The following is a 14,059-nucleotide window of genomic DNA, read 5'->3' on the forward strand; positions in this document are numbered from 1 at the left end:
TGTCCTAAAATGGGATGAATTCAAGAGCAGGCCAGACACGTATACAAAGTTTGATGCTTTTTCGAGTGGGCATTATATGATTTCTGAGTGCAAGCAGCACAATGCCTTCCAGCTGTCTAAGTTGGATGGTGAATTTGAACCAATCCCAGTCAATGGGATTCACCTCAAGCATTTCTTTTGAGGTATGCCTAAAATTTGTACATATTTTAGTTTTTCTAGTAGGTCAGTTTGTAGTTTTATTTTCCCTAAGTGCTTAGTGCACAGTTCTAAAGGAGTAATAAGAGTCATACTGCTGCAATCCATCGAAGCTATAGAAGAGAGGTGTCCATTATATGAAACAAGGAGTATGGTTATCCCCTGTCACACACAAAAGGAATCTCCCTCATCATCTCCCTCATATAGCTGCAATAAATTGTTGCAATAGAGTTTTTAAGACTTCTTTTGTTGTTACCCTATCTTATTTCATTGATTACAGCCATATCATTCATGACAGCAACCTATTCCAGCTTACTGTCACAAGCCACACACCTATAAACAATGAAGTTGGACAAATTTTGAGCAGTTTTCAAAATTCCTACTATGTCAGTTGTGTTTTTAGTTTTGTACAAGTTTCAGTGACTCTGTGCCCAATAGATAGAGTTAGGCAGCTGGTCTATAATGTTTAGCAGGCAAACAATCCATAGAGGTCACCAAAAATAATACGAAATTTTTGCACATGCTAAATTTGGTGGCCTAATGAGGCCTTTCTTTCATTCATATTGAAAAGTGCCAAGCAAATCAACAAATATCAGGTCAAATCATTAGCAAGAAATCAGATATGCACTATTTTTTTTTAACTTGTTTGCTTCATGTGCAGATGCAGGAAAAGTAAAATACGATGTGTGGGTTAAAATCTGGCTCCCATGAGGATTGAGCCCATCATGCTGATGGAGATAGGTGTTACAAAGATAAATAGATAATAGAAATATTCATACTCCATTGCACTTTCGGGTATGGCATGACTATTAAAACCTTCAGGCAAATTCATTTGGCAAGTGTATCGCGAAATACCCTACGTGGGTGATGTAAGGTGAAGAAATATAGAGAAAATGCAATCGGCCTATGTAAAGTTTTTACTTGGGCACCAAAGAGGGTTTTAAAAGGCCAGAGAACTTCCAAGCAGTTTCAGTCACTAGGCATGAAGAACATTTATCCCACATTGGCCGTGCGGAGGAAATTCATTGCATTTACAAGCAAAGCCACATATATCCTTAGTGTCAAAGCTTCTGGGCTTTTGACAAGGAGAAACTCAGTGTTGGTGGGTCCCCTGCATGTGCACACATCTCAAGGGGCTCAAATTTTGTAGTGGAAAGGAAAATTAACCAGCGAGCAAGTCGGGAAGATCAATGCAGATCAAGAAAGATCCGATGGTGGTCGCTATGTCACGATGGTTAGATGCTCGCCAGATATCATTGCGACTTGGTGACTAGTGAGGTGGTGGTCCAGTGGTTGGTGACATGGCACAGATGGACGAAGAGATGGAAGGTCCAGCAGTGATGATGCAGAAGAACAGGTGGCATGTCACCAAAGGGTGACTTATCGAGCAAACCTTGGCTGTGATGAATCTCTAAAAGGTTTCACCGAAGGCTCAGTTTCATCAACATAGGGTATATCAAAGAAATCAGAATTGGTCCTGCCGATAAAATAAAGGCATCGATGAAACTACAGGTTCGATGAGACTTGTAAACGACTCGCTGAGGGAGTAGTTTGGCTGAAAGAGTGATATCCAATAGAACCAAAGGTGACTTGGTGGTCCAGGTGGATCCGCAAGCGGCCCGTAGGCTGATGCGTGGTAGACCCGACAGACAGGTGGTGCCTAGGCGGATCTCATGAGCGAACTAGGGGGTGCCACACAGTGACACATAGTAGAGGGGAGTAGATCAGTTGGGGTTAACGGTCAAGCAGGTCAAGGAAGATAGAACGGTGATGCAAGAGATCTAACGATGGTCACTATACCACGATAGAAAGAAGCTCGCCAGTTATCTCCATGACTTGGAAACAAAACATGTGCAGAAAAGGTGATTGGCTCAGAGGCTAAGGATTGAGCAGTTTGAGTGCAGATCAATGACCATCGCTATACCACAAGATGAAGATGCTTGCTGGTTATCTCCCGCGACATAGTGACTGACGAGGTGGTAGTTGAGGTGGGCATCCAGGTGGGCTCAGAATGAATGAGGATGCGCCATGTGGTAGAGAGTAGATGAAGAACCAAGGCAAACCAAGTCTAGTGGTAGGGCCAAGTGGTGAGACATGTGAATCTCATGAGCGATCCAAACAAGAAGTGACATGTGGCAGGCTTGCCAGTAGGGTGAGTGCCTAGGTGAGATAAGGGTCATGCAAGTCTGAGATGATTTGAGTGCTATCACTATACCACAATGAAATGGTGCCTGAATGTTAATCCTCGTGACATAGCGACAAGCCATCAACAGTCCCGACGGTTGAATGTTAACCTGTCATGTGTTGATGGTTAATGCAAGCGGTTAAATTAAATGGTCAGGTAACCGGTAGTGTCTAGGTGAACTCAACGTGAAATGATGAGAAGTCATCAATTTTGGAGGATTTTTTCTTTTAGTTAGAGTCCTGATTTGGTGGAGAGATGACAACACATAATTTTTGAGAGTCAAAATTCATTTTTGAATTTTGAAAGCTTACTTGTATAAGGGACTTTTTGTCACTTAGTTCTCCAGTTCTATAGTTGGTACTTGTTCAGTAGCAGAGATCCTTGCTCTTGTAACTAATTACTTATGAGTATTTTTAGATTTCTCATGAGGAATATTAAGATTTTTGTAAGCAGTTCTACAGGTTTGGAATGCAAATAGCTCCTAGTTCTCAATAAAGAAGTTGTTTTCCTTCTCACTATTCTTGGATTTTCAACTATTGTTTGTGAATTTTATGGTAAAATATTGTTTTACCATTTTGTTTCATTAGATTTCTTCAAAGTTGAATGCTAAGAATGTTATGTCATAGTGCAGGTCTATGTTAGTGTTTTCGTTCTTTTGCATCAAAACTGTGAGAACCTCATTGTTCTCATTTTTGTATACATCAGAAAGTCAGAGCCTTTCATAAGAATCACTTTTGCAAGCTTAAGTAGAATAGTTGTGAGATTGTATGGCTTCAAATACTTGAGCATTTTTGTGAGTTTGTAAGCATTTTAGATCATTTTAGTCATTGGTGGATCACCTTTTTAGCAATAGTTTCATTTTATGCATATCCTTCTATCCCTTTTCCAAGTCAATTTCAAGTTAGTATTAGGTGATCAAATAGGAATCCGGACTATAATCCAAAGGTCTTCTCTCATAATAGGATACCCACAGCCTCAGAGTAGTCCAATGTGTCACTGGATTGTAGGAATTTCAAGCTTGCATCAAGTGCAAATCCCAGTGACAACACCAGTAACACCTCTTGATGACTCTATGTCATCAACCTTCAGCAAACTCCATCTTCAATCTAGCCCACATTACTCTATTTGAATCTGTTCAGCTTTTCCTTCTACTTGAACAACTCCGATCATATGTCAGCCGGTTTGTCAAGTTGACAAACCCATCACTTCTTCTTCTATACTGACAACTCAGCATGGCTTCTCAGTCAGTTTAGTGCATATCCCTGATTTCATACACTTGAGTCATTCTGGTAGATTGACACCTAATTATCATCTTTTTGCAATGTACTCATGTGGCTTCCCTATTTGTGCAACATATCTTCGAGCAGGCACCTGTGATCTCATGTGAGCACATTCACTGTCAGTCACTTCTTCTCATGATGACTGCATCTTCATCTGGTGGGAGTCCTACTATTCTACAACTTCACAACATACCTGTGATATTTTCATTCTTCTCTTATTGTGTTGATGTGATTTAGTTAACATTCTACCTCTTCATCACAAACAACAGCTCAAGCACCTTGGTTCTCCAGCTTGTACATCGGTCATGAGCTTTGCTGGCTAACAACCACTCACTTGGTTGATCTAACTTTTCCATGTCAACACATCACTTACCAGTTGACATCCTTTCCTTACTAGTACCGATCACCTTCCCAACTCATCCACACAAGTTAGGCACTAACTTGTGTACCAGTGACTCCCGGGGTCATCATTGTTACCTTACCAGCGTTTGATAACACAAGGTGATATCAAAGATATCTCAACCTGTACTCCTCCTTGACAGTGGTTCACATACATCTCTCATACCGGTAGTCTTCCCATATCGGTTGACATCAATGAAAATACAATGCAAACACTTAGACTTTGTTGGGCCAATTGATCCATCATCAAATGGTTGGTCATACATTCTCGTATGTACCAACTATGTCACAAAGTGGGTTGAGGTCAAAGAATTCAAGCATGCCAGGGATAATAAGGTAGCATAATTTTTATATGAAGAGATCTTTACTCTGTATGGAGTTCCCAAAGAGATTGTGATAGATCAACGTGCACAATTCACTTCCACTTTGATCACCACCCTGATTAATGAATACAATATAAGGCATAGAAAATCCGCTCCCTACCATCCTCAAGTGAATGGACAAGCAGAGATCACTTATAGGGAAATTGAATCTATATTGACCAAAATAGTAGCTCTTAATCGTAAGGATTGGTCTAGTAGGATATTTGAAGCAGTACGGGCTTATCGAACCACTTGGAAAACCACAATAGGGTTTACACCCTTTGAAATTGTGTATGGGACAAAATTTATGATGCCTATGGAATTTGAGCATAAAACCCTGAGAACAACCATTGCCTTGGATATGACTCTTTCTACAACACAACAAGAAAGGCTCCTGTAGCTTAATGCCTTAGATGAAATAAGAAAGTCAGCCCTGCAACACACATAAACAATTTAGAATCAATGGATGAAGTGGCATGATCACTATATAAAAGACAAATCATTCAAGCCAAGTGATTGGGCCCTTCTCTATGATTTAAGGTATAAAGATAACTTGGGAAAATTGCAGACACGCTAGTTAGGACCTTATGAGGTAATTAAAACATTCTCTAATGGCATCATATGATTATCCACAATTGATCATGTCAAATTCAAATTGTTGGTAAATGGTCATCATTTGCACCTCTACCACAATCCTCTTAACAAGGATGAATTCCTACAGTAGTTCTCCACACTAGAAAATCTTGAGATTCCCGCAGCAATAGGCAGCGACTTTGTCGTTACCTCTTCATCCTAAATCTTTACTGCATGCTCATAATAAATACTATCATATCTGATGGAAGTACATTTCCGCGCAATAAATATTCTATTTCCACATTCACTCATTTCCTTCCACTCTCTTCATTCATTTCCACCTCGCTTTTCGTGCATGGTGGCTCAATATCCTATATAATAAATTTCTTCAGCTTCATTATCGCACAATGTCAGGTATGCTGGTGTGTAATTATTTTTGTTACATGTATATAATTAAACCATATTAAATATCATTATGATATTTGCATAGTGTCCTTTTCAATCCTCCTTTGCATGTGTGGACACCTGTTAAACCTTAGGCTGGGGGTGAAGTACAAGGTGAATTATTCTAGTAGATAATTCTAATGTCATCACAGATTGAGTTTAATTTTTTTAAAATTTTTGGTTTGAGGTGATATTTTGTACTCTATCCTTTTGTCTTCCTAGAGTTATTTTAGAATTGCAGCTAGGTTCCGACCAAATAAGAGCATATTGAGTATATTTCAGTTGCAGAATTGGGCAAATTTATGCCATTTGTGAGTAGAGAGAAGTATTGCTACAATGGGTGGTCCACCTATTCATCATGAATCGACAGTTCATGAAATCCTTCTTCAAGACCAAGATTGTGAGCCAGTATTCTGCAATAGTGGGTGGTTGGATTATTTTCTGAAGTTGGCTGAGTTTAATGAGAAAATTGCAAGGGAATTTACCCACACACTTTTAGATGGAGAAGCCCAGGTAAAAATATTTGAGAGTTATGGTGACAGAGGAACGGATTGCAAAAGTAACTGGGTTGCCAACAGATGGAGAAAAGTACCCTGAATCTAAGGACACATGTAGAGCAAGAGCAGGGTTTACACGATAGGGAGACCCACCCTTGGTAAAGACAGATAGGGAGCTAGATGAGAATCTCTTCCACTTGAATGGAGAGCAGTAGCATTGTATGTCTTAAAGTATTTAACATGTGAAGCAAGATTCTCGTGTCTACATGCCCATCGTTTCAAGCTTCTAAGTCATCTATGCCATGGGAGAAGGATGAATGCTCCAAACATATCGTACAATCTTCTTTTCATAAGCGCAATAGAAGCCCAAAAAGGTAGGCCTCACTTTGTTTCTCATCATTATCTAATTAAGCCATTGGTTGAAAGATCTTTAAGAGACGTGTCTTTGATTTCTTAGAATGAATTTATTGAAATTAGAAGGTTTAGGGTAGATAACGTGGATCTAGTGGAACCGCTTTGATCTCAAGAGCGGGAAAATTTTGAAAATATTGAAAAACCTGGTTCCCTTATTGAACCCTCAAACTCTAGGATATCGCTAGAGAAAAATGTTCCCGAAGCAGAGGAACCCTTACAAGAAGAAGCCTCAATAGGGGTTCCTTCTCAAATCCTAATGAAAATAAGGGCTGCTACACAAAGGGAAAAAGGAAAAGAGAAACAAATTGATATAGAAAAGGAGGAGAAAAGTAAAAGTGGGGATTTACCCTCTCCCATTGCCAAGAAAAGGAAATTCATAAAAATGGTTTCTCTTGCAACCACTAAAGTAGCTGAGGAATTAGCTATAGGAAGTAGTCCTGCAACCACTAAAGGAAAATCTCGGAGAAGCAGCGGCAGGCTCCAGAAAAAGCTTAAAGTTCAGGAACAATCAGTGGAGCTGAATGTCACCATTCCGGTTGATTCTCTAGAACAAGAACCACACAGTCCACCCCAGAATGATGTTCCTTCTTCTCCACCTAAGGAGCTCCAAAGGGAAGAATAAAAGGATAAAGAATAAGAGCTACAAAACATTGATAAGTAGTTGCAGGAAGAAGTAGGTTTTGATAGGCTTGATAGTTTAGGATCTGCCACAAAATAGGTTATTGAAGCAGGAGGCAGAGTTGAAAAGATGAAGCCTAGGGCACCTATTCATAGACCACCTACTTCCCTTACCAGTAATGCAATGGCACTTGCCCTTTACCAAGAATGAGAATTGGAGAAAGCAAAAATGTAGAGGATAATTAACCAGCTGAAGAAGATTATCGAACAAAAAGATGAGGAGATTGCTCAACTTAAAACTAAGGTGGAAACGGTAGCCACTATGGTACCATAACTAATGCAATGCCGAGCAGCTCCTTGTGTTTACTCTCTATATTTAAAGGAAGAGCATATTTGTTTCCAGATGATGACAATTGTCAAGTATCTAAGTCCCTCATTGTAGACACTTGAGGAATTCTATCATATTTATCAAACATCTCCTACAACCATTAAGAATCTTCTCTGTGAATTTTATTTACATAATTACGCTCTTCCTGATGATGTTGATTGGAACCCTCTCCTCTACATTGGAGAGATCCAGTTGAGAGCTCTCATGTCATGGGTGCAAAATAAAATTGCAAGAGGAGAGTAGTTCCAAAAACATCGTGTAGACACATAAATTTGTCCACTTAATTAAATGAATATTTAGTATTTATTTGATTATTTAACTATTAGTCAACAATTAATTAAATTGATATTTAATTAATTCATCTTCAACCTCTTCTTCTATTAACTAAATAAATTATTCAATTTATTTAAATTAATTCATTAAACCATACTCTAAAAATTAATTAAATGAATAAAGCATATTTATTTAATTTAACCCCTTTCCTCATTTAAATATTTATTTAAATCTCTAAAAACCCTCCCACTTGCATTCTCCTACAAATGCAAGTTGTACCAATAAATAGATTTTATTTCTAAATAAAATCCTATTTCCTCTCACCCACCAAACCCACTTGCCTCTTAAACCTGTTAAATTAGAGCTTTTGTTCATCGTTTAACACTGTTGTTATTTGTTTTTGCACTTTTGCAAGTACTTAGACACTGTTGTTCGAAGTAGCGCTTCTCTGTTCTCCTAGAGTAGCGCTTTTGTAACAGCGAGCTAAAAAAAATAAATTGTAACCAAAAAATTAAACTTAGGCTTGTGGAAACCCACCAAAGGATTTTATATTTCACTAATTTTTCTTTTGCAATCACTAACAATTTCTTGCAAGATTTGGGGAGTTAGAATTAGGAATTTAATTTCTTTCTAGCTTTTTTAAGTTGGATAAAAGGAATTCATTTTACTTTTGTGTAAAACTTATCTCATCATTCATTTTGGGCTAAAAATCAACAACATCTTCATTTAGGCTTAAAAAGAATCTCATTGTAAGGAAAAAAGAACAACAAATCAAACACTTTGCTTTCTTGCAAGTTAGGGAAAAAAAATTTCAATTTGATCTTAAAAAGAACTAACAAATCTTTCATTTTCTTGCAAATGGTAAAATTCACAATCAACCTTTTATTTGTAAGTTAAAAAGAACAAACAAACTTATCCATTTATTTGCAAAAATCGATTTACTTTCAAGCAAACATGTTTCCATTTTGTTGACCAGGATTTCACTTTCCTAGTTAGAAAATAAATTGCTTTGTGGGATAAAAATAACACCATGATTGTTGGAGCTACATCTCCAAATAGAAAACAGATCATATTGTAATAAAAGGTTAAAAAGAACAAGTGTTTTTCGTGCTTGGCATGCTTGTGCAAATCTGTAGAGGTCCCATTTATAACACACTCTATCCTCTCCCTTGGCTCTTGTGGTCCTAGGTGCAAGAGAAAAGTGTTAGTAACGCTCTAAATTTTCTATTTTTAAGAAAGGCCTTCCAAGAGACACATCACTCTTGGGAATGACCTTGCGTGGTAAATCCTTCGAGCCGTTATAGAAATCAGGTGAGAGAGAAAGCTGTAGCCATGGGTGTAGCTTTTCCTACAATGTAACTTGCCAAAAGGACATATGGGCCTCACCACAAGTTACAAGGCTCTTAAGTGATTCATTGTGGAATGAACTTATGTCCAAAGACATCTAATATTACTAGACACCTCTTATTTTAGAAGCCCACCTATTCTATTGGTTGAGGATATTTGTGACAAGTTCAGTGCAAGAGCATAAATGGTTTTGCTCCCAAGATACTCACCATACATATTTCCTTGAGTAGAAACAAGGCTTTTTGAAAGGATACTTGTAGCTTGATGAAAGTGGTGACTCCCCCATCATAGGAATCATCTATGTGTTATGCTCGTGCAAAACTTAGTATATCACATCCTTACTTGCCACGACGAGATACATAAGGCATGTAGTACCAAAGTCAAATAAATATCGAGATGTGGGTTGAAAATATCACAATTGGCCATGATATTAGGGATAAAAAGTGTTTTGAGTTGTCTTCATCTTGTTTCAGACCAGTAAAAATTTGGGCCAACTTCAAGCTTTGGGAACATAAAATACATTTATAAAAGGGTCAAAAAGTTCATAATTGGGTTGATTTAGACTACCTGTTCCGCCTTTATTGAAAAGGGGCAAGATTATTGTGCTTATGTGCTTGCTTGTTTTCTTGTCAAAGGATTTAAAACAAATTGAAACAAAGTATACATCCAACAAATCTACATTAACATTGACAACAAATCTACACCAACACTGATAAACAAAACAACATAAAGAAGTAAAACAAAGTATCAGTTTGTATGACCATCACTCATATCTTGAGAAAAAGAAATCTTCATCAAAAGACAAAATTGTAGAAGAGACAACTTGGTTCAAAGGATTTTATCAAAAAAAGGAAATTTTTCTAGATTAATAGACAACTCTTTCTCTCACAAAGAGTATTCTTGCATCATATGCACTTGTACCTTCAGGGGAAATCCAACGAATTTGACAAAGAGCCTTTGAGCAATAGAGCTTTCACTCAGTGTAGAGCATTTGATTATCAAAAGAACAACGAGGGAAAGATCAATCTTGCTTTCTTTCCTCAAATCTGTATCACATACAATGAAGCTCGAGAGGAACCACCAACCCCTATAAGAGAGGAAGAAGTAGAAACCCCCTTCATAACAGAAGAATTTTATTGAGACATATATCCTACCTATTTTTACATCAAAACCAAATCCATTCAACTCTCCAACACAAAGAGGTCTTGTCCTTAATACTTTTAGATATTGCTTAAACAAACCAACCAATCATTTTTAGGGTGTCTCTACATCTAGGATCAATAATCCTAAGAGGCATTTCTACACATCTAGATAAATTAAAACTAGTTTATGAGTGCATCCTCTCATTGTTAGGTAGCATGGATTGTAACACATCTCAAACCTTGCTATACCTCATCACATCAAAATTGTTGAAAAACACAGAAGCGATTCACAAAGAACTCTGTCGACATCCAACCTTCAGTATTAGAGATCTATCTTCTACCAAACGTTTCACAAAACCTTGTCTTCCATCAAACATTTCATCACCACCTAATAGTCATTTTAACAAACATAAACTTTTTAAATATGGCTCAAACAAGATCAATGAGAAATTGAAGAGGATGAAGAAAACCTCAACGATTTTCATAAGGCCTTTGGAGGAGGCACTAATGAGGAAGATCCCAGCACTCCAACTCCAGAAGATAGAGAAAGAGCACAACATACTACAAAATTCAACAGACTCTTTGATAAAATTCTTAGAAATAATGCCAATGCTCATTTCTTGAGACTTGTTCAAGAGGGTGTCAAACTTCCCTCTAATTTTGATACAACACATTTATGACAAACATCTGAGCAACATATCCATCACGATGGTGGAGGAGGTAGAGACTACTTCTTCTATGACCCTAATCATCAAGGGAATCCTCCACCTCCTCCTCCTCCTTCAGAAATAGACATGTTGAGGCAGCAAGTAGAAAATCTCGCTCAACAACTGAATAGTGGTGTGAAGACCAATTAGTTCTCACTTAACGACATTTGTCCCTATCCTTTTGATAGGAACATGTGTATGCCAACTTTTCCACAAGGGTTTGAAACACCCAAATTTGAAAAATATAGAGGCAAAGGAAATCCCAGGGACCATGCATGAGAATTTCACTCAGCTTGTTTAGAGGTGGCCTGTGATGACACATATATAATGCACCTCTTTCCTCAAAGTTTGGGAGGCACAACTACACAATAGTTTTCATGACTACTAGGTGGCATTAGAACATTTGAAGAATTGGTCTAAAAATTCATCGCTCATTATGCACACAACGTAGAACGTGACATCACCATGGAAAATTTGTGCAACACAAAACAAAAACCAAGGGAGTTGTTCTCAACTTTCCTACAATGGTGGATACAATTGTCTAGTAGACGCTCCCTTCATCTACCTGAGCAAGAATTAGTGGAGATTTTCATTTCCAACTTAAATGATGAAATGGAATTTCATTTGGACATGAAGGGTACAAAATCATTTGAAGAAATGATCACTCAAGGAATCAAATGTGAAAGATCCCTCATCAAAAAGGGACTTATAAAAATTTATAATGAACCCAAAGATGGCCCTTGTCCACATTATAATAGTGACAAACCAAAATTTTGGAACAAAAAAAAGAACGTTGTCAATGACGGGATAGTGGACACAAGAATAGTGAAAATTGCATAACCTGCGGTTAGGTTTGTAGGACAAAATCCCCCTCCTAACAACAAGACCATCAATAATCCACAAAATCAAGGTCGCAATACACAACAAGAGGAACCAAAATAAAAGCAACAAAACTACAAACCAAAACACACATATACACCCTTAGGGGAACCTATTGAAATGATCTTACACCAATTGATATCCTCCAATATCGTGACCTTACCAAAAACATCCAATTATGAGCCTCAAGTCAAGCCTCCATGGTGGCGAGATCATGAACATTGTGAATTACACCAAGGAAGAGGGTATAAAACAAGCAATTGCCATCGACTCAAAGATCTTGTTCAGGATCTTATCAATATAGGAGAAATTGAAATTGAAGGACATGACCAAAAAACATCCAATGATGATCACTTAATGTTCAAGAATCCACTTCGATCACATGATCAAAGGGGTCCTTCCACATATCTTCAGACATGTAGTGGCATGGTTAAAACACTTCGTTGGTGAAGTGACCACCAAGGTTCAATCCCTACTGGGCCTTTGTGCTCACAAGGTCTTGTGCCTTCACTGGGTTGTTGTGCTCGCGGATTTGAATAAGTGAAGTGTGGGGATGAGGTCCCCTATTTGTGGCCTCACTAGTTCAGATCTCCAGCTCAAAAGCGTTTACCCCTTAAATAAAAAAAAGGGGTCCTTCCACCTCAGGGAGAAACATAGATACCACAACCAACTACACATAAGCCACATACAATTATACTTTGAATCACCTTTATGATGCAGATGAACAAGTTGCAACTCTTACCATAAAAGATCAAAATCCTACATGCAACGTTGTTACGCATTATAGAAAGATTACTATTCAAGTGGAACCACAAGGAACGACACCCCTCCCCAAACAATATAATCTTGTAGAACAATTGGATAAGACACCAGCTCTCATATCCATATTAGAGCTTTAACGCTTATCCCCCTCACATAAAACAATCTTGGACCAAGCTCTCCAAGAAGAATCTGTCCCCGCCAACCTCAATACAAATCAGTTTCAAGCCATTGTTGGTAGTCTAAAGTCATCACCATGTCTCAATTTTACCAAATGTGACAACACATCCTTCCAACAACCCCATAATGCCTCCCTCCATATGGAAGGATTCGTAAACCAACATATAATCAAGTGAGTCTTGATTGACAATGGAGCTGACTTAAACATATGCATCTTGTAGCTAGTCACAACATTGGGTTATGCAACAAAATCTATGGATGTCAACAAAAAGATAACCATCAAAGCATATGATGATACAAAAAGTTCTTCCAGAGGAGCTATTATATTACCCATCAGGGTTGGGCCAGTGGTGAAGCATATAGTTTTCCAAGTCCTAGACCATCCTTTTCCATACAATCTCTTGTTAGGAAGACCTTGGATACATGCCATGCAAGCAGTCTCATCTACCTATCACCAATGTATCAAGTTTCCACATAATGGGGTAGAAATCACAATCCTTGGTGATGCTAATCCATTTGCATATTGTAATAATATTCACCATCAGCTAGAGATCACCATACCTAACAACATGGAAGCTATCCCTTCCTCATCATATGTTAATCCAACCTCTCTTTCTAGCTTAACAACCTCTACACCAAAGTAGAAGAAATTGAAAATGAAAATGGTTGAGGAAGGTCCCAGTGAATATAATCTTAGCCAGCTCTTTTTTGTTGGGCAATTACTCACATCCCCTAGAACTCATGGCAAACCCCAAGGTTTACTTCAAACACTGCTAGCCAAAAATAACTTGCACTTTGGCACAATTCATCCCTAGTAAAAGTCAAGAGGAGGAAACCATGGATGAAGACATGGTAGAATGGATTTACACACAACCTCTCAACAAAGAAAGCCCAAAGGCTAAGATCCCCACTAAAAAATATGGCAAAGGCTTCATTATAATGCAAAGAATGGGCTAGATGGCCATAGTGCTTTGGGACCTTGCAAGTAAGGATGACAAGAGCCCTTATAACCTAAGTTGAAACCAAGAGATAAAACTGGAGTAGGTTTTCAAAAAGAAACTCTTCCTAAGCTTCGATTCAAAGGAAAACCTAGAAAACCTGTGTATTAGCCAATTAATCCAAGGATGCAATCCTTGACTATATCTGTAGCACCAACAACCCCACCAGCAACACCAACAACACCAGCAATACAAGCAACACCAACAACACCAACAACACTAGCAGCACTAGCAACCCCACCTCCAATAGTACATAAGCTAGTAACTAATGCACTATTCAATTCAAAAGACATCCCAACATGGTACAGTAATCGAATGACAGAGAGTGATTCTGAGACAGACTCACATGAGTGGGAATGGGATTCACTACATTTAAATACTTCATACAAGGAAGAAACCTCACCTCCTCCACCTCGTAA

The sequence above is a fragment of the Cryptomeria japonica genome, chromosome 11, assembly GCF_030272615.1.
Source record: "Cryptomeria japonica chromosome 11, Sugi_1.0, whole genome shotgun sequence".
Taxonomy (NCBI): Eukaryota; Viridiplantae; Streptophyta; class Pinopsida; order Cupressales; family Cupressaceae; genus Cryptomeria; species Cryptomeria japonica.